This window comes from Hesperophylax consimilis, chromosome 19 (genome assembly GCF_061612785.1).
Source record: "Hesperophylax consimilis isolate HC1 chromosome 19, BYU_Hcon_1.0, whole genome shotgun sequence".
Taxonomy (NCBI): Eukaryota; Metazoa; Arthropoda; class Insecta; order Trichoptera; family Limnephilidae; genus Hesperophylax; species Hesperophylax consimilis.
The window spans coordinates 29,722,024-29,744,183 of record NC_142854.1 but is presented as its reverse complement, the minus strand read 5'-3'; the positions used below and the strand labels follow the sequence as shown (position 1 = coordinate 29,744,183).

At 34.3% G+C, this 22,160-nt stretch overlaps 1 long non-coding RNA gene across 1 annotated transcript; it reads left to right on the top strand.

The window, feature by feature from the left end:
* Positions 1 to 20,090: 20,090 nt before the first annotated feature.
* On the top strand, positions 20,091 to 21,041 carry LOC149415102 (uncharacterized). Its single transcript, XR_016303891.1, has 4 exons — positions 20,091 to 20,246; positions 20,436 to 20,525; positions 20,626 to 20,704; positions 20,787 to 21,041. It is a non-coding gene; the product is annotated as an uncharacterized LOC149415102 (long non-coding RNA).
* The last annotated feature ends 1,119 nt before the right edge of the window (positions 21,042 to 22,160 follow it).

The window sequence follows — 22,160 nt, the reverse complement described above, 5'->3', positions numbered from 1 at the left end:
AGAATGAGTGAATAAGTGCACTTTCAAAAGGGATTTTCGTGAGCAGGAGTAGTTACAATGGAGACATGAATAAGGTTTTTCGCCAGTATGGGTGCGTAAGTGCACTATTAAATGTGACTTGCGTGAGCACGAGTAGTTACAATGGGAACACGAATACGGTTTTTCTCCAGTATGGGTGCGTAAGTGCACTGTTAAATTTGATTTGTGTGAGCACGAGTAGTTACAATAGGAACATGAATGAGGTTTTTCTCCCGGATTCATCTTCCGGTCCGTTATCATGTCTGAAAAAGATGGCAGATAAAGCTCAATAAGTAGGTATCTATGATGAAATGATAAGATTATTAAAAGTGATTCAGATAAAAAAAATCCATTTTACCTGCACTCACGGTAATACTTTCAGAGTGCTCTAAGCATTCCTTTTTAACATCTGACAGGTCTATGTCTATTTCCGTATAAGGGATTCCCCCTCCATCTTCATCTCGGGGTCGTGGTTTTTTTTTAGTAGGTACAGTCTCCACATTAATGCTACCTGAAACAGAACAACAACTAATGTAAATTATATAAAGACATGAGAGATATGTGTATGACAATTTGTATTTATTGTTAGATTGTTTCATATATGTAGTTTAATCAAGATCCTGCTGAAAGATATTTACCTTACCAAAGACAATACAAATTCCAATAATATGAAATCAATAATCGGATAGGTTTATTATGTCGAAATCGACATATGGATATGCATCTGAAATATTGATATGGCGTAACGTTGTTGAAATGTTAATATTTCTCAAACTTATAGCAATGGTCACATTAAACAAGCTTAGATGTGAAATATTGTGAAAAATCACGGGACATTATAATTCAAAATTTGAAAATGGAAAATAAAATAACTTCATGAAAAATTATTTTAATTATATAAGTAGGTTCTTAAGAACCCGTTTGGGTGAATTATTTAAGTAATTGTTTTTTCATTTCATGAGTTGCGAGTAAAGCAATATTTTGAAGGTTAAATCAAAAGGGCAGCTGAGGTGAAATAACACAAACCTGCGCTATATAAATGTTGTGTTATTATTATTAAAATAATGGACGCCAAGAGGGGAAGTAAAGAACAAGCAGCTGTTCTAATTATGTGAATTAAAGACTTCATTGATATGCAATGCAACTTACTAGTTGGCTGAACACTCTCGGAATACTGCAAACATTCCTTCTTCACATCCGGGAGGTGGATTTCAACATCCTTATAGGCCAATTCACCTGAGCCTTTTTCCCGTGACCATGGTTCAGTTTTAATGGAAACACTCTTTGGGTTGGGATTCATGTCACTGCTGTGATAGCGTACTGTCGTGTGATAGTAATTATTCTCAGCTAAAAACAAGTAAAATCTGTAACAAAACCTTTCTCTTTGACCCGTTAATATTATTAAAAATAATCAACACTTTTATTATTAACAAAACCAACACGTTTCGTAAGCAATGCTCATCAATTCAGGGTTTACTAATAACTAATGGTCCCACAAAAAAGGTTTGCCGTTTTTGATGTAAGGAAAAAAAATATTTGATGTGACAGGGTATAGATAAGATGAACTTAATTATCGCTTGGTTTTAATGTTTGACAGCGTCCGTAAATGAACAATGAACAAACTCATGTAGTCTCGTCTGTCTCTCGTGTTATATCGCGAATACTGTTTAAACTGGTCAATAAGGTGTTGAGCGATATAATCTTACAATTAACAAGCAGAAATTTACGAGTTTAAGTGTTACTTAGTTAATATAATAAAACCTACTTACATACAAGGCGAAGGACGAAGGTCAATTCCAAGACGTTGAAAAAACGTCATAAAAAAGCAGAAGCAGTTAAATTTTAATTTTTGTGTAGTTCGTATAATATTACTTTAGAGAGACGAAACAACAATTACAAACGAGAAGGAAGCAAAGGAGACTGTGTCACACATTAGTCTGACTGGTCTGACATCTGACGTTTCAGTTTGTAGAGATGGTCGATATTGCTTGCCCAGCTCCCGGCTACATTTATGTCACTGGAACCGTTGATATTATTTCTGTGGAACACTATTTATCGAAAAATTAACCCTAGAAGCCTTAACTACGCCTGCGAGGCGTACACACAATCTTAAATTCTATTTCTCTTTCTAACGGCTTAAGTTAGCGCCTCGTGCTCTTTAACCAACCTAGTGGCCGACGGGAGCTTACCGATGGTACCTGCATCACTAAGGTAAGTTCAGCCATTTTTGAGTTTTTCAGGTATAGTACGCCTGCGAGACGTTTGTTTAGGCTTTGTGTAACTTTTAACTAAGATTATATGTTTTTACTTTCGTTAATTTTTCATCCATTTTATGTTTATTTTGGCATTGTTTCAGATACCAATATGTCATGGTCTAATATATTAAACAGTAACGATATTTTGAAAATCTTAGACTAAGAAGATAGTCTTTCTCTGGGAGAATCAGCTCCTGAAGACGAGGACAGCCAGTTTGGACGACATTCAAAGCGAAGATGAGAATAACTATGTAACTGAAGAGGCTTTCCATTTACAAGAATATGCTCCCACTGAAGAAGCCGACTCAAAATTTCAAAAGCTGACCTAGCATTTGATGCTGCTCATGCTTTGCAATCTGCCAACTCGGGGCGAAATTATCGTATTCCTGGAAATGTAAGAATGGACGCGGGATGTTTGGTCAAAAAATAGGGGTCAATCATCTCACAGAACTTCAGCTATGAATAAAGTCCGCACCTTTCGAGGACCAGCTCAAATTTCAAATTAAATCTAGTGGGCACTATTCGATCAAATAAGCGGGAAATTCACGAAAAATTGAAGAACTCGAGATCTCGACCTGTTGGCAATTCTACGTTTTGTTTTGATGGCCCTCTGACACTTCTATCGTACAAACCAAAACTTGCAAATATGGTTTACCTTTTATCTTGTGATGAAAATGCAATAATTAATAATTCAAGTGGCAAACCAGACATGATTCATTTCTAGAACCAAACAAAAGGAGGAGTAGATAAATTTGATCAAATTTGCTCCTCAATGTGGTGCAGTTGCAAAACTAATAGATGATCAATGGCTGTATTCTATGGCATCTTTAACATGACTTTTGTCAGTTATGCTGTAATTTATGGCCACAACATGATCAAATAAACCCTTAAACAAAAAAGAATTCACTAAACAACTCAGCACAGATTCGGTCAAGCCTTGGATTCAGATTTGAAGCTCCGACTTAAAAATATAAGCCAAATTCTCGCAAAACCTACTGATTCAGGTAATAAACTTCAGACACGAGAACCAGAGCCCAAACAAACATAAATACTGAGCTTTTTGCTGCTAAAAAAATAGAATGTCGAAATTAGTGTGATGTAAGTGCAAAAAGTCAGTATTTTCTGAGCACAAAGTTGATGTCTGTGTAGATTGCTCTAAAATTAAAGCAAGTAATTAAAAACATGATTACTTTTAATGTTTGCCCTATGAATAAGAAATTAATTTTAAAAAAATATAAGTTTATTTAAAAAAAACATATGTTCAAGTTGATTTTTAAGAAGATGATTTTTTTGTTTGAATATAAGCATAATGATTTGATTCGTTGTGTTAAATACCTGTGATAGTAATTTTCAGTGATAAAACTGTGTTTTTTAATTAGTTTATATACCAACCTTGAATTTCAATCAATGAAAAGGGCACAAGTAGGTATATTTTGACCTACAGGCTGTCATTTAAATGTGTACGCCTCTGAGACGTATGTTTAGGCTTTATGTACCTATAAAATAGATTAGGCTTCTAGGATTAATATTGCATTTCAGCTATTTCCAAATACGAGTACTTCAGTTCTACAATTTTATCATTCACACATTCTTTACAAAAGTGGTATCTTATGTCAATGTGTTTAGTTCTTTTATTAACCCATTGGGCTCAAACGACGCCGTCCCGGCGTGTGTACGGCGATGTGTCTTAAAATCAAACGACAGAGGGTCTGATGTCTGTCGGCTTAAAAACGAAAAAGGGATGCATTATTGACACCTGTGTTTAAAATTGTAAATGCCAATCGCTCTGTAGATAATTAAGCATTGATTTCGTAGTAATTGGCAGGACTCCGTTGGTACAGTTTTTTCCTGATATTTACGATTGAAATTTTGTTGTATTTCAGCGTCATTGAATTTTTTCAAAATGGCGTGTGATTCGGTAATTGACAAGCTTGTTCGTAAAATGCGTGGTGGTCGGCTAACATCAGCCCAAATTGAAAAAATATATTTTATTGTAATAAATATGATTAATGTAAAACTTTTCTTAATCCAATTATAAAAGAAAGAAAAAAAAAATGGTTTTTATAAAAATATATATTTTTATATCCTCGTTTAGTCATATTATTATTTAAAAAACTGGATATATTTTTTACATACCTTAATTCAATACACAAGTAAAAAAATTGTTTCGTTTGCATGTTTAGTTTGAAAGTTATGTAAGATTTAGTACACCACTGCAGATTTAAAACTTTGGTACAAAATTAATTCGGATGTGAAGGACAATTTTTTAGCTAAACAATTCGGAGGCCAATGGGTTAAAGCTTTTATTTGAAGACAACTTAAGTGCACCCTGATTATCATTAAATGAAGATATGGTGTTTGACTCATTAGTTATTTTTTTAAACAAATTACTTAAATAATATATAACTTCTCTACAAGCTTCAGCTACACCGATGTACTCAGCTTCGGTGCTCGAAAGAGCAACTGTTTTTTTGCTTATTTGCTTTCCAAGAAACAACACATCCAGCTAAACTATAACATAGACCTTTATAAGACCTAGGATCATTGATATGGCTTCCCCAACCTGCATCAACAAATTCTCCTTATTTTGAATTACCACATCTAGTATATTTCAATCCAAAATGTTTAGTTTTCTTGATATCTGTAAATTCGTTTAGCATATAACTAAGTTTCCTTGTTATAGAAATTGTTAAATTGACTCAGAAAACTTATTGCAAACGCTTTATCAGGTTTTGTTAACACCGCCAAATACATAAGTCCACCAATGAGGTATTTGACTTTCACAATTTTTATTTTCTTTGTTAATATTGAATTTAGCCTCTAAAATTGTATTTGCTACTTTACAATCATGCAAGCGATCCATGCTCCATAGGTCCACAAAAGTCAGTGTGGACTAAATGAAGTAATTCTTTGCTTCTTGTACCAGCATTTGTGAATGGAAGACGTACTCCCTCACAGCAAACTGTAAATGATTTCTTGCCAATATCAACTTTTTCTCGAAGATTTATATATATTTTTTTTTTTTTTTAAAGAAAGACAATTATTCCCGTTTTACGAATAACCTGACAATATTTTAAAATCTCCTACTACCACCACAGTAAGCTGAAAATGTTGCTTGTGTTGTGATGGAGGACTTAGCCAGCCGAGGAATTGAACACACTACGCCTGGGTGAGACCCAAGCGCGATATCAACTCGGCCACCGACCGGTCATTCCTTTCATTCATTCCTTTTACAGCACTGGTCATTTTATTCAAGTAATTAATATTAACATGACCCAATCTGCGGTGCCAAGTATTGCCTGATACCGCTAAATTAGACACTATACTCTCAGGAACTTTTAACTTGTATTCCGTCCTTAGTTTATAAACACTATCTGTCATATCTGCTATGGCAACTAATTATTTCTGTTTATTATTGGCAACTATTTATTTCTGACCGGTCAGTGGCCGAATTGACATCGCATTTGGGTAACACCCAGGCGTAGTGTGTTCAATTCCTCGGCTGGCTAAGTCCTCCATCACAAGACAATCAACATTTTCAGCCTACTGTGGTGGTAGTAGGAGATTTTCAAATATTGTCAAGTTAGTCGTAACCCGGGAATGTTTGTCTTCCTTTTTAAAAATTATTAATTATTATTATTATAAATAAAGCAGCATTTTTCTTTGAAGTCCACTTTATTGCCATTTTAAATAAACTGACTGACAGAGATTAAGTTTGTGTTAAGGTTAGGTACGCACAAAACATATTTTAATATTACTTCGTACTTACATTTCTGGGTTAACGTCACAATATTAACTTCTCCTGAGCATAAAACTGGCATAGCCATCTTATTAGCTGCTATTATCTCTTTAATACTCGTTTTATTCGACGCATTACAAACTATGTTTTTATTCGGTGTCATGTGAACACAAGCACCCCATTATATATACCAGTCAATTTTATTAAACTTTCCGCTGAACATTAGACTTGCATTAGACTTCTTCTTGTTTTCCTCTGATTCACTAACAAGACACTGATTTTTAAAATGTGCTTGTTTACAACGATAACATGGCGGAGAATGCACCAACCGATTCGGCGTCATTTTCTGCCATGTCGATTAATTTCATTTTTATTACATCTGCACTGATTCTTACCCACTATGCTCGATAGCCAATATCATTGAATATAATAATTCTGGTGAACCTGCAAGTAATAAACAGCCAATCCATTTGTCTTTTACATTAAATCCGGTTCATACAACTTCTGTCCGGTTTCAACAATTTGCGTGACGTAGCCCTGCATTGTGTTACAAGTTTCAAGGCGAATTAATACTAAACTCCCTAATAAGGAAATGCGTCTAGAAAGCCTTTTTTCAGTTTCAGCCTATTCTATAAATCTGTAGTTGATTTATCTTGCTTGATATGAACGTACAGACATGGATCTATTGTGAGGTTTAACATGGTTTTTTTTTTCGCACCGTCTGCTACTGATATATCCACAGTTTTCTCGGACTTTATGCACTGTTACATAATATCTTCTAATATAAGTAAATTTTCCACAGCGAACGTCCACTCATCGTAGTTTTCTGATCCTTTCAGCCTGGCTATACTTGCGAGCTATGAATTAGACACCATTTCTGTTAAAAATATCCAACACTTAATGAGTCCGCAACAACTCCTTAACCCTATTCCCAACACGAAAAATATATCCGAGACAATAAAAAAATAGTTTTTAACACATACACAATTTGTCTATTTTCGTGACTGATTATTAAAACGCCTAGAATTAGCGGGGTCCATAACCTATTTAAAAAACACGGTCTTTTTATACAAGGAGACAGAGTGAACTGGCGTTTATTTAATAAGTAACGTACACACATATATGGCATTAGTAGTATTTTGATAAAACTAAAATAACTTTAGTAACATCTCGTTCAAGTTTATTTTTATTTATTTTTACATTAGATACATTTAAAGCAGACATAACAGTAATAACATAGCATTATAAGATCATATATTTAAAATGAGTAGGTACAAGTGTTAGGTCGAATTTAGTTCCTAGCTAGGCAGATTGCCTGTTCTAAGGAACCAAATGTTTGTGAAATGCCAAATGTAATTTAATTTTTACTCTTTTTTAAAAATTAAGTATAGTTATATTAAGTTTTTAGTAAATTTAACATTAATAGGTAAACATGTATAGTTTTAAGTGACATTATATAATAGTTTTTCAGTCTTATATTAAGTTTTTACTAAATGTGACATTAATAGTTACATGTATAGTTTTAAGTGACATTATATAATAGTTTATCAGTCTTATATTAAGTTTTTACTAAATGTGACATTAATAGGTAAACATGTATAGTTTTAAGTGACATTATATAATAGTTTTTCAGACTCCTCCCTACCTAAGCCAATCAACCATTTAGTATATGCGTTATGCGTTTAGTTTATGCGTTTTAGTATTTGCGTTTTAAACCATTTTATTTGATATTTATTATGTATCTTAAGATCATTGAGTACTAGGCACAGAGATGTGCAAAATGGGTACCCAAAACCATTTGAAATGCAAAATGGAAATGGGTCAAAACTTTTCCATTTGAAAATGCAAAATGCAAAATGGTTTTTAGAAAAGCATTTGAAATGCAAAATACCTATTTTCAAAATGCATTGAAAATGCAAAATGGTTTCTCAGGTTCAAAATAATTATTGAATTTTTAAACAACTTTGTCATTTAATAATGGACATCAATGTAAAACAACTTGTGGAATAACAAATCATACATACTGATATGTCCTGTGTAAAAAACAATTGTATTTGAGTGGAATATAATAGAATCTATTATTAAATATTGTCATTTTTAATGATTTTTTCTTAGGGCCATCATCATTTGTGTAATAACTCTCTAGTGAGGGGACATCCACCAGTGAACAATAAAGAAATACAGGACAGTGAGGATCAGACAATATAAAATGTTGTTTTCTATTGCGCACCCATTATTTGACCATAGATTGTCACAAAAAACTCCAAGCAGGCGCACTAGAAAACCCACAGATAATATAATACAACTTTGAGAAAACCAATATATATTCTATATTATATAGGTGTTATGTAGCCTTAGCCATTATTAGATTTTAGAATAACGAGCTTCTCAAAAACATCATCACTCATCTTTCTTCTATGAGGTCTCATGATTATACCTCCATTTGAAAAGAGACATTCAACTGGTGCTGAACTCGGAAGACAAATATTGCATTATTTGATGAACATGTGCCTAACAGTAGGGTAAAAAATTTGCTTGGGACTAATATTGGCAACGTAAAAAATAGAAACTGCTATCTAAAATTTAATAATACAGCATCATGGCCCCGTGTTCACTATTTGAATCTGTATTTTTTTAATGGTATCACTGACAGACGTAAATTATCTCTCATAGCGAGGTTGAGGACTGACTGATATACGGGGCCTATGATAAAAAGATGAGTGGAGATAACAGGGAGAATCTTGCAAAAAAGCATTTAAAATGGAAAATGCATTGAGAAAAGCATTTAAAATGCAAAATGCAAAATGGTTTTTAGAAATGCATTTAAAATGCAAAATGCAAAATACCCATTTTGCATTTTGCATTTCCATTTGAAATGGATTTATTTGAAATAAAGCACATCTCTGACTAGGCATATAGTTACAGTTGCAAAGAGGAAGATTAATCTATAATAATATGGTAATTTATGTTGTTTGGTGGAAGTAGATGGAGATAATGCTTGTGTTTGGTTCATATTGCCCAATGTTAAATAGTGCAATAATTGATTCGTGTTTTCTGTAAATGGCAATAATGTGATAAACATATTTATCGAGTTTTATTTCGGTTTGAATACAGTTAGTGTGTAATATTAGGGACGGGTTGTTTCGGAGAATTTGAACAATTCATCAAATTTCAACGTTCATTTTCAAGTGCTGTGAAAGATTTTTTCAAGTTCTGTTTTTATTTAAGTTTTTTCAAGCAACTAGCCTACAATGATATAATAACAGAACTTGAATAGGACTTTCACAGAACCCGAAAATGAGCGTTGAAATTTGATGAATTGTTTAAATTCTCCGAAACAACCCGTCCGTGTTCTAAAATCGTTACAATACTGAATTTCCTGTGGACGAATACTGAAATTCCAATATTTTTATTTATATTTATTTTTGTCGGAATTTATGTATAGTTAGGAAGCTGATAAGCTTTTGACTCATCATTTGTGAATGTCTCTGTTGATATTATGCGGTCTGGTTGAAATATTAAGTTATTGATTTTAATAATAATAATAATAATTAATTCATCAAAGTTCAAATCGTTAAATTTGTTCGATGTAGTATTTGATAGATAAATGGTTTGAAGATTTTTTAGTTTTTTTTTGGTTAGAATTCGAGTGGTTTGTACATTCAGGGGGGAACGTAAGGTTCAGGGATTTACATTTCCAATATTCAATAATTATTCTCAAATATCCGATATTAATCTGTTGTTGAATTATAGTTATTACACATAGTAAAAGTATAACAATATAAATAATTATAATATAAGAAGAACCTAAGAAATAAAATTGTTGTTTATGAGATATTTTATCTGTTCGTATTTCGTTTAGTTGATGTTCAGGATGTGACAGCTGTTTAGTTCGGTTGAAAGTGGTAATATCGTACGAAAGAGTAATAAAATTTACAGATAGTCATATTTTTGATAGAGCCAATTCGGAATCTATTAGGAACGGTCGTGAATTGTCATCCTTCTTAATGAATATTTGACCGGCTTTAGACCAAATGTATTTGAACTTACATTCTGCTGTGAACTGTCGCGCTAGGTATCATAATCGTTTAGCGCGTAAGGTAAGGAGTTCAGAAACATAGATTGGCGAGCGGGGACCCGATAATCCAATTATAACATTATTTAGTTTATCGCTGTTTTGTTCACAAGATCTGTTATATGTTTTGATATCGTTATGTAGTTGTTCTTTTAAAGCCGTTGAGTTACAACGAATTATCACTGTTCTGGGTTTCACTGTTGGAGGTCTATTTTTATTTCGCGGAGTGACTCTGTATAAATATATTCTCTATGTTGTTGGTTTTGAGGTCGCATTTCACTAATTTGCTGATGTTGAAGATGATGTCCTCCAGGGATTGTGTTGTTTCCTCTTTAAATTCCGGAATTCCTCGGAATTCTAAACATGTTTTATTGGATTCTTTATTTCTTCTTTCTTGGTCTTTTTCTATTTCTGTTATTCTTTTTTCTAATTCTTCATTTAGTTTGAATTTGGAATCATCTTGAATTGATTTGATTGTTGATTGCAGGGAGGATACATCTTCTTCCAGTCGATCGATTTTGCTCATCGCCTGTTCCAATAATTCGAATCTTTTTGTAAATTCGTTTAATTTTGTATTGTTATAGTCGACAGATTTTTTTAAATCTGACATATCTTCCTTCACTTGGCTGTTGAGAGTTTTGAGAGAGGTGAGTTCAGAGGATATTTTTTTAATTTCAATCATTACGTCTTCTATGGAGTTGTTTGGAGTAGCAGTTGGTTGGGGTGAAGTTTTGCAGTTTGGGCAGCGCCAGGTTCGTCTTTTCTCATTATTTGTTTTGCGAAATGTGGTTTCAGTTGTCCTTCCGCATTCGTAGTGAAACTGCTTACTGCAGGAGTGACATGTGACGCCATCGCTAGTAGTCAGTTGGCGTTTGTAGCAAAGCATATTGAGAAAGATTGGTCACCTCTGGATTGCACCGATGGGTATAGAGGTAAGTATTTATTATTACAATGTTCGGAGTTGTCGATTTGTTTTTGCCTTTGTTGACACAGTACACGAACACTTTCAATGGAAAACACTATTACGTTAAAAATATGTGTTTCTTGTTAATACTTGGTGATACTTATGTGTACTGATTCACGTTAAATAGGTTAAATGTTTAATTTTGACGGGAGTAGATCAAAACATATTAACACTGTCAAAAGAGTATTGTTGTATTATCAACCATTTTTGTATTTAACTACGAATTAATATGCAATTTTACAACTGAAGTAATTATTCGATCAGATAATTTTAATTGATTAAATAAGTAAGCTAGGTAGAAGTACTAGAGACGTTTTCTTAAAATTCCAACTCTAAAACATCAAAATAAATTATTTAGCATTCTTTCAAGTGTGTGTTAATGTAAATAATTTCATAATTTGATAATCAAACTGTGGAATAATACTAGATATGACTACTTACTAGTGACGTACAAAGTTTTAATATTATGAAAGTTTATATTATGAAAGTCAATAAATAAACTTAAAATAAAGTCCAACATTTGAAAAGCTTTATTTGATATGTCTACAACTAGGGACTACTGACATATTAGGTTTATGTATTCATAATAGACTGAAGTCTTCGTATCTGTGGGTTTAGAACTGAATTTTTTTTTTTGTTGTTATTTTTCATGTTTACAAAATAATATATCAACTTTGCAATGTGTAATATACTTAGACTTTAGAATGAAAGAACGGTGACCAAGTTAAATCCCAACATTGAATATAAGTCGATCGACATAGATGGGATAAGGTGTTCTATCCCTGAGCATTACCTCCGGCTAGCTCTTATTAAGGCGTGACGATTCTCTCTCGAGGCGTGGAGTCAGCTATCAGTTTCTGCAACCATCATTCAGAACAGGACAAAGGGTTCAGTAAAGACAAGGGACTCAACGAAAAGTCAAGAAGATTTCAACGTTATATTATAGCGAAGGGCAACTTTAAAAAAGAAGAAAGGATTATCACATAGAACACATCTTATACTCATGGGGCATGCAAAGCATTACGGGTACAAAATATAATCCTAACTAAGTTCAATCTTTCACTCTGAATTTAAATTACGAAATCGGAACTGATTTTATGAAAACACATGGAGAGGGGATAGGATGGTGAAGCTAACATAGTTCTTCAATCGGTGAGCGAAGTGTAGGCGGCCATTGTCCACGTGCAACGTACACGTTAAAACATGTGCATTCGAGTTAGTTTCATTGAGAAGTTTAGCCAGGAGTTTATGCTGTGTCGCCTAGTTAAAAGGATTTTAGTGTGATTATCCGGACAATAGTCTGGATATTCCCTTGTATTCGGATTGCTTTTCTGTAGTTTGCCGTTTGCCGTTTCTGGCCACGCGAAACGCTGATGGCGAGAATTAAGTGACTGTCAGGATAGCAGCAGCTACTTGTGTCCATCAATTATTCTTCTATTATTATTATTTACTTAGATTTAAACCGCTACGTAACAAATGTTTCACCTCGTCTTTCACCAACTCTTGAAACTTATTATAAGGATTATTCAGAATATTTTCAAAATTATCTCTATAAAACTCAACCATATAACCAAAATTTATAGTTACAATGGCAAACCAAGAATGTTAAAATAAATGATGCCAGAAATGTCAGTTTGGAAAACTTATCTTAGAAAAATGGATAAAGTTTTCATGCCGTGTGGGTAAGTGTATGATGCATTAATTATTATTTCTGAAAACGTGGATATTGCAGTCGGAACATAAATAGTTTTCCTCATGACCGGGTCGAAATCCTACTTTTAAAATTTCCTACTTGTGAACATGAAAAACTGCAGTCGGAACATGGATAAGGTTTATTTCCAGTATGGGTTATAAGTGCAGGCTTTGTGGGTACACACACAATGATAACGCTGACTTAAGTTAGAAAGAAGGTTTAAACGGTTACTTGTAAAGTGTTTTTCTTCTGTATGGGTATGTAAGTGCCCATTTGACACTGATTTGGGTGAGCAGGAGTACGTACAAAGAGAACAAATACTTTTTTTTTCTCCAGTATGGTTACAAATGAGACTTTTTAAAGTTTATGCCTAATTTTTATTCAAATTTCCTATTACAGAACATGAATAGCTGCAGTGAGAACATTAAAGTTTAACTTGAGTATGGGTGAGTAAGTGGACTTTAAAATGTGATTTTCCTCTGCAGGAGAAGTTACGATGGGAGCATTTATGTCGTTTTACTACAGTATGGGTAAGAGCGTGTCGTTTCAAATTCCCCTGATAAAAACATGAGTAGCTGCAGTAGGAACATGAATAAGGTTTAATTCCAGTATGGGTGCGTAAGTGAACTGTTAACGCTGACTTATGTGAGCAGGTGTAGTCACAATGCGAACATGAATATGGTTTTTCTCCAGTATGGGTTCGTAAGTGCACTGTTAACTCTGACTTGCGTGAGCATAAGTAGTTACAATGGGAACACGAATAAGGTTTTTCTCCAGTATGGGTGTGTAAGTGCTCTGTCAAATGTGACTTTCGTGAGTACGAGTAGCTACAATGGGAACATGAATAAGGTTTTTCTCCAGTATGGCTGCGAATGTGCATCGTTAAATTTGATTTGCGTGAGAAGGAGTAGTTACAATGGACACATGGATACGGTTTTTCTCCAGTATGGGTGCGTAAGTGAACTGTTAAATGTGATTTGCGTGAGCATGAGTAGTTACAGTGTGTACATAAATGAGTTTTTTCTCCCGGATGCGTCTTCAGGTCCGTTATCATCTCTGAAAAAGATGGCAGATAATAATAAGTACGTGTCTATAATAACTAGATAATTATTTAAATTAATTCAGAAAACCAAAAATAAATTTTACCTGCAGTCTCGAGAATACTTTCAGACTGCTTTAAACATTCCTTTTTTATATCTGGCAGGTCTATGTTTATTTCCGCATAAGTGATTGCCCCTCCATCTTCTTCTCGGGATTCTGATTTTGCTTTGATGGGTACAGTCTCAACATTAATGCTACCTGGAATAATAAAACAATAACAAATTGATAAGCTACTTGCGGTTGCTAAGCGGGTACAAAATCCCATTGAATAAAAATCCGTAATCCGATGAGGTTTATTATATCGAAATAGATCTGAAATACAATAAAGGAGTTTTTTTTCTGTACAGAAATAGACGTCAAACATGCAGTTCAAGATGAAAAATAATCATCTATAATTGCCGTTGCTGCATGAGCAGTTAATAACGATGCCTGGGAAATCCTTGTAAATCGCCAGTAATTATAACAAATATAATTGATTATATTAAACTAGCTTGGTAAAGTAATGTTATAATGCTGATGTAGTTTGTTGCACAAAGATTAAAAATTTGTTAGTAAATACAGGGTGTATCGGCACTAACCCGACAAACTTTAACCAGCTATTCCTTAGCACATTTGGAGTAAAAAATGTTATGTGCACTTTGCTGTCCGGTAACGTTTTTTTTAAATAAAAAATTAATTAAACATATTTTCACCACATGTCACCACTGTTTTATCCTTTGTCAAAATTTGAAAGCAACATCGCAACTCTCGCGTGTTGCTGCGAACGAAGCCCGTATTACATAATCCAGTACCAGAAAAGAAATATTTTATTTAACAATAATGATTATTCACATTTTTCGTATGCGAATCACTGATTGTCTTCTTGTATTGTACACATCAGTTTTATTTTTGTATCTAAATTGTTTCACCTCTGGAATGCTTTGGTTTCACCTCTTACGCGTTTCACGTATTAAATAGTCTAATTTTGAAACTAAGAAACTAATTAGTAGATTTCCTGAATTTATAATCGAAGTCCAATAATTCTGAGCACTTTTAAAAACAATTTTCCTCACTTAGGTACTTATCAATAATAATAATTGGATTATTTGAACAGCGCCGTTGTTTTTTAAATCACCGTAAGTGCTCTGTCAAAATGTTACTTGCTAGGCTATCCTACAACGTATATTTTTTAATAAATTTAGTTATTTACAACTTCGCGGAATGTGATTTATGAATATTATTGCTTATGTTAAAAGCCTTCCAGAATTACCGGAATATAACGAGCAGCTTGACACACTTAAGTTTATTTCCACTAATTTGAAGGTACAAAGAATGTATAGTTTTAAAAACAATCCCGATGAATCAAAAAACGGTTCATATAAAACTGCTGCGCAACACACTGAGACAAAGGAAAGCACTCACACAAACGTCATGACTGCATTGGATTGAACACCTGCAAATGAATGCTGCCAGATTGCTAATTTATTTAAACAATAATTATTAAATTTTATTTAAAATATCGCAATTTTTTTAAAAAATCGACAATAAATTACAACTATAATTTAAAAAAAATATTCTTAACCCCACGCTTTTTCGTAATTGATTAATTAATTCAGAATTTAAACGTTGCTTGAAATGACTAGCCGTATTTGGTGACCAGATCTGAATATCCAGGTTCAGAATTTAAACGTTGCTTGAAATGACTAGCCGTATTTGGTGACCAGATCTGAATATCCAGGTTTAGAATTTAAACGTTGCTTGAAATGACTAGCCGTATTTGGTGACCAGATCTGAATATCCAGGTTCAGAATTTAAACGTTGCTTGAAATGACTAGCCGTATTTGGTGACCAGATCTGAATATCCAGGTTTAGAATTTAAACGTTGCTTGAAATGACTAGCCGTATTTGGTGACCAGATCTGAATATCCAGGTTCAGAATTTAAACGTTGCTTGAAATGACTAGCCGTATTTGGTGACCAGATCTGAATATCCAGGTTTAGAATTTAAACGTTACTTGAAATGACTAGCCGTATTTGGTGACCAGATCTGAATATCCAGGTTCAGAATTTAAACGTTGCTTGAAATGACTAGCCGTATTTGGTGACCAGATCTGAATATCCAGGTACTTCCTCACCTTCCACTCCTTCCCTTAGCCATAAAACTTACCCCAATTCAACATAAAAATTGTTTAAATTATCGGATGTAATGAAATGCATAATAATTAGACCCCAAAATACTTAATTATTCAGGGAAATAAACCCCTGAGTCATCAGTTGGAAATACCAACGACATTAAGTGAAATTAACAATGCAATAATCCTATTATTGCATTGTTTAAAATTTCACTTAATTATTAGCATTAGCAAATAATATTGGGATTAGCAAATAATAATTTACGACAATTTACTCGGAAATCAATAAAGCCAGAATAATAAAAAAAGAAAGTTATCACTTACGTCGTCTGTAAGTGGCTTTACCAAAGTTTGATAATGCCGTCAGAAGGTGAAACAGCTGTCACGCGTAATAATAATTACAACTAGCAGAACTTGTTTATAAACACACTGTTTTTATAAATTTTTTAATAAGACTGTTAAAATAAAAAAAATCTCTAAATTGAAATGGAGTTCTACAAACTAAACTTAAAATCAAATAAATTTATTGCGAAGGTTCAAAGTACTGTACTGTAATATTATATTAAATAATTTTTACGTGTTTAATTATTGTTTAAAGTCAGATTAAAGCGATTAAAAAACCCACCTGGCAATTCTTATTCGAGTTTCGTTGTTTTTACGTATTGGCGCGCTTACAAGCATCAGTCGTCTCATTTTTAACCATTAATATTTAGTGTGTAGGAAAGAGAGAAGACGCTTTTCGACACACTTGTCGAAAAACTTGTTGAATGCCGACGGGCATACTCTTCTACAGATTTTATTAAATATTGATATGTAGGTAATATTGATGTGTAAATGAATGACATTGTGAGAATTTTACCAATAAATAATAAATGAAAATGCGGACATGTAGTTTATGTTAATTTTTTTATTGGAGCATTTGTTCGAAGTGACTACCATTATTTTCGATGCAAGCGTGTAGTCTTGTTATATTTTGATTATTTAAGTTAGCAGGATTTGCTTTAATTTGTGCAGCGGCTTCCATCACTCGTTCGAGCAGTTGCTCTCTTGAGGCTATTGGCTTAGCATACACTCAGGTAGTAATCCAGGGGGGTCAGGTCGGGTGATCTTGGTGGCCAAGCAATGGCCGGACTTCCACGGCCTATCCAACGACCAGGAAACTCGACATCCAAGTAGTTCCGCACGGCAATCGAATAGTGTGGTGGGGCTCCATCGTGCTGGAACCACATTCTCCGTAGTAATTCGAGGTTCACATCTTCCAGAATCTCGCCCAGTTGCACTTGTAAGAACTCCAAATACATCGGTCCATTTAGTCTGGGAGGCAACTCGATTGGACCGAGTATTTGATTTCCCAGGATTCCTGCCCACATGTTGATGGAAAATCTGTCCTGGCTCGACGACTCCCGAACAAGCTTGGGGTTTTGTTCAGCCCAATGGTGCAAGTTGTGCACATTTAGCACTCCTGTTTTAGTGAACTGTGCTTCGTCGGTAAACAATATGTTTTTCATGAAGTCTGCATCTCTTATGACATTATGCAGCATTCTTCTGCAGTACACGACTCTGGAAAAGTGGTCATTCTCCATGAGGCCTTGGCAGCGCCTATAGTGAAAAGGTTTGAGCCCGTGCTTCTTCAGAACTCTCCATACCGCCATGTGTTCCCTGTGTCCTATCATCAGAGCGACCCGACGCACGGACAGCGTGGGGTCTTCGGTAATTAAGTTCAGGATTCTCTCCTCAACTGCCACAGGAACGATGTTGTGTCCTCCGCCGGCGCCTTCAATCCGTCCGATGCCACAGTCACGCAATTGTTGATACATCTGAAACAAAACAACAAATAACAACTGCTTTTATTATTCAGCTCAGTAATAATGTCAAATAAACAATCGCGGGCTTTTTCACTCATTTTATTTTTAAAGAACACTTATTTTAGGCACATATCAGAAAACTTACGTTTTCTCTTCATTTATTTCATTTTTTTATAGTAAAATGTATAACAAAGTGTTTTAAATTATAATTTTCTTAACTAGGTACGGTTGATATCTTGGATTCACAGGGGTGAAATTGAATTCAAGTAATTCAAATAATCCCATGGTGAGAAAGGGAGTGAATTCAATTGCAGTGAATGATGCATTTATTAGAGATTAAAATTAATTAACTTTTTAAAACGCCTTTTAGTGACCACTGAACACAAATCACCTAAAGTACAATTTACATTTTTAAAGTTGGTGGCCCCTTGTTATGTTTTTAATGTTCCCAGTTTAAATTTCAAAAGCGCTTTTTGGCATTATCAATGAATGTAAATAGTTTCAATAAACAATTGATAGGGTACAAACCTGGACAAAGGTAGCATGGTGTGGGACGCGTCTTCCAGGAAACCTCATGCGATACTCCCTTACGGCTGCTCGTGAATTTCCATTGCAAAATCCATAAACAAAAACAATATCTGCTTGCTCGGCAGGTGGATAATTGAGGGGCATATTTCAACAGTAAAAACTTAGATAACAAAACAAAAACGAAACTAGAAACTTGATGACATGCGAACTCCCAAAACAGCACTGACCACTGATACGAGACGGGGTGGCGGGAACCACACGGGACTTGAGACAGAATATGTGTGAAAGAGATGACAGTAGCGCGGCGTTGCCAATTATTTTACCCCTATACTGTGGGCAGTAGCGGAGTGTGGAAATTTTATTTATTTTTTGTTTTTAAAAGAAAAAAAATGTTACCGGACAGCAAAGTGTACATAACATTTTTTACTCCAAATGTGCTAAGGAATAGCTGGTTAAAGTTTGTCGGGTTAGTGCCGATACACCCTGTATATTAGCTTGTTGTCAGAGTAAAACATAAATAGAAGTTCCGACTGCACCCATCTGAAACACCTCTGTGATATGCAATCGATAATGCCACTTACTGGTTTGCTGAACACTCTCGGCATACGGCAAACATTCCTTTTTCACACCAGGCAGGTGGATTTCTATATCCGTAAATGCCTGTTTTTCGCCTGAGCTTTCTTCCTGCGACCATGGTTCAGTCTTGATGGTAAAATTCTCTGGGATGGGAAGATCCATGGCTCTAATGTGAAAATAAGTAAGGTCTTTAGAAAAACTTATCTATATCATAAAAAATATTCATCACATAGTTTAAATAGCTTTTGTTTTTGAAAAAGCCAATATGATTCGTAAGCAATTCGCATTTCTTCAGAGATTACTAAAAAATAATAGTACCACAAAATAAATTTTCTGTTTTTCAAAATGTATATGATGTTCACTCGGGGTAATTAGATGAACTTACTAGTCGCTTGGTTTTAATGTGTGACAGCGGCCGTAAATCAACCTTGAAAAAACCCATTTAATCTCATCTGTCACGTGTGTTGGGTAGCTCAGTATGTTATAACGCTGTCAAAACTAATCAATCAAGTGCTTAGCGATATATTCTTACAATAAACAAATACAAATTTACGAGTTTATGTGTTACTTTGTTGACATAATTAGAACCTACTTACATGCACGGCAAAGCGCGGTGATCAATTTCAAGGCGTTGAAGAAACGTCACAAGGAATTAGAAGCACTTCAAATCATTGCTTTAAAAATGTGTTAGTTGTTGAAATAATCTCAAACGGTATATATTTTACATAATTGTTATGTATTTCATACGGTATTACATTAGAAAGACTGTTACTGATGAAAGGGAAGCAATCATTAATAAACCACTCACTAAATCGATATCTTCGAGCTTTTGTACGTAGCAAATTCGTCCTCTATTTAACCATAGATATGTCAATATCTAGACAAATTTATGCGTGCAACAAAAGTACCTACGTCCCACACCATCGACGAGGATAGAAGAAACGATAAAAGGCGCGACCATACACAATATCGTCGGTGCATACATAATATGAACAATGTAACGTTTTTGACGAAAATGAACTAAATATACAGTTTTTTTTAGTTTTTTTTTCTCCACCTTCTACAATATGAACCATGTCCTAATAACCAATATTTATGGAGATAGAAAACGAATCATGTGCAGGCAGTCAAAATTTTGCATCTCAATAAGAACCATGTGAACTTATTTTACATGGTTCATATTATTAAATGTGCGCTTTTTTCCGCATCTATGGTCACATTGTTCATATTCTACATCTATGATTACACTGACAGTTGTCAAGTTGTTCCCGCATATTTTCTACCTTGTACACGCTCTAGCTGTTTTTGAAGTGAATAAATAAATAAATCCGACATAATATTATTGTTTGACGGTTCGTGGCCATTTGGTTTATAAAGTAGCGGTAAGTTATTATGTTTTATTTTATAAATTTCACGTGTTTTCCTAAAAACAGTAACAAAATGTCATCCGAGGATTTATGAAAAATGGCTGCCCTTTGAAGCGTCAATAATTTGAGTCCAGTGTTGTGATAAACTTCGAATTTTGACACAATGTGGAAAAATATTAAAGTTATTTTGTTTTTATGTTTCAGGGAAAGTTTAATACTAAAATTTAACTCAAAAATAAGAGAAATACATGATTATTCTAAGCATTACATGTCATTATCATCTGACTGGCATCTGTAAGTATTTGTCTGTCTTTTAACTATATTTTACTATATTGTTGTCATATTTGTGCGTACTATGTAATGTATATTTCAATCTGTGTATCTTCTTTTACAGATAAATATATCTTTGACTATAATAAGAGAAACGTGTAGAGAAATCACTGTTGTTTGCTGACAAGTTCAAAAATTTTTATGTGAGTTCATATTTTTATTACTGTACTAGTACTGTAGCAAGAAAGATGTTGAATTATGTATTTAATTTTGATTTTGTTCCAGAATGTACCGAAACCGCACGAGGGAGATTGTACGTTTAAGTACGATACGTAGTTCTGTATCAGAGGTTATGGATGTTGGAGATCTTGAACCAGTCAATCAAATGGATGTTGAAGATCTTGAACCAGTCAATCAAATGTATGACAACATGATGTTATGTCCTGTGACTGGAGAATTTATTCCAAACCTGTCGAATAACATTGGCTCCACACGGAACGATGTTATCTCTGGAGACAAAAGTCTGTGTGAATTAACTGGAGAGTGGATCCTAGAAAATGATAATACAAATGTTTCTTTACCATTAGATTCTGATTCACTTGTTCAGAAGATTAAAAAAAATAAGAGATGTAGAGTCTTGGGCAAAGAGTATGTCGGATATAAAAAGCATTGCGGGAAATATGAGCAAAGCCAATTGAAGTCAGCAAAGTCTATGGGAATAAGATGTGAACACGAACAACCCAAATTTGCACTTAAAAATTCTTTTTATTGTCATAAAATAACGGAAGAGGATCGCCTGCACACATTCAACAGTTTTTGGAAATTGAAAACTTGGTCGGAGAAGAGAGCTTATTTCCTGGGCTTTGTAGCAGTACGTGCTATAAGACAGCGTCGTCGTGAAAGCGCAGATTGCACGAAAAAGACACAAGGACGTGATGTATATCTGTTTACCAAGGACGGGGATAAATATAAGGTGTGTCACAAAATGTTTATGAATACGTTGAGCATTACAAAAAGCACTTTCAGGAGGTGGAGCTATCATAATCAAGTTGTCAATGACGAGGATAACGTATCCCCTAACACTGTAAGTAAAAAAGTTGCCAAGCATACTAAAGCAGTGGATAGTATTAAAAAATGGCTTAATCTTCTGGCAGTTGTTCCGAGTCTCTACTGCAGATCACAAACAAATAGACGATATGTGGAATCGTTCTTTTTATCGAAGCAACACATGCTTTCAGTCTTCAGTATTTGGTGCACTGAAAATAATGTGCCAAAAGTCAACAGAAACTTATTCAGTGACGTTTTAAAAGCTGAAAAGGTTTCCATTCACCACCCACGCAAAGATCAATGTGATATTTGTGTGGGTTTTAAATGCGGTACTATTGGAGGAGAAGTTTATGAGCAGCATATTATACGCAAGGATCAAGCGAAAATTGCTAAGAATGCAGCAAAAGAATCTGCCAGTGAGACTACATTAGTTGTCACTATGGACTTGCAGAGTGTACTGTTATGTCCCAAATTACTAGCGTCTGCTGTATACTACAAGCAGAAACTTCAACTCCACAACTTCACATTATACGTCCTAAACAATGCAGATGTCACTCTCTACACGTGGCATGAAGCAGATGGAGGTGTGACCGCGAATGAATTCACAAGTTG